The sequence below is a fragment of the Alligator sinensis genome, unplaced genomic scaffold (genome assembly GCF_000455745.1).
Source record: "Alligator sinensis unplaced genomic scaffold, ASM45574v1 scaffold631_1, whole genome shotgun sequence".
In the NCBI taxonomy this organism is placed as follows: Eukaryota; Metazoa; Chordata; order Crocodylia; family Alligatoridae; genus Alligator; species Alligator sinensis.
The window spans coordinates 33,512-34,338 of NW_005842495.1; positions in this window are offsets into that span (position 1 = coordinate 33,512).

An 827-nucleotide genomic window follows, 5' to 3' on the forward strand; every position below is an offset into this window, starting at 1 on the left:
GGGTTGAGAAGCTGGTGACCCGGGTGAGGGAGGTGTGAGGCCGAGGCGGGCCCGCGGAATAGGGTAGGGCAACGCTAGGCTTTTCCCCTGTCTCCGCATTTTTTCTGCCCGGCGTCCGTCACCTTCTCTCCCACCGGTACCCTGCCTACCCTTCCTCCCTCTTCTCCTGTTCATGGTGGTTACCACAATTGCCTCGCTCAACACCAACGGCTGCAGAGACCCGGTGAAGTGGACAGCCATCCTGGAGGGCCTGCAGCAGAAGCGCCTGGTGATCGCCTTCCTCCAGGAGACGCACAGCGACGCGTACGTTCAAGCCGACTGGCACGCCACCTGGAGAAGCCTCTTGTTCCTGAGCCACGGCACCAACCTCAGCGCAGGAGTGGCGACCCTCCTCTTGCCGCAGCTGCGGTACGACTCGGCGGTGGCGCGAGAGGTCGTTCCCAGCCAGCTGCTGACCGTCCACGTCACCCTGGCACACCAGAGCCTACTTCTTGTCAACGTCTACGCGCCCACCGACAGGAGAGAGAGGGTCGCTTTCCTAGAGACCCTGGGCAAACTCCTGCATGATGCCAGCGAGAAGGATGACCTGCTCCTCGTGGGCGGGGATTTCAACTGTACCGCCAACGCGCTGCTAGACTGGATGGGGCCAGAACCGCACCTGCCTTCGGCCTGCAAGCTGCGGACTGTGCTGGAGGCGGCAGACCTCGTTGACGCCTGGCGGGTCCTCCATGCTGACGCATGACAGTACACCTGTGCAAAGATGAGCGCCAGCGGGCTCACCATGGCCCGCCTCGACCACCTCTACATCGGCCAGCACCAACCTCCCG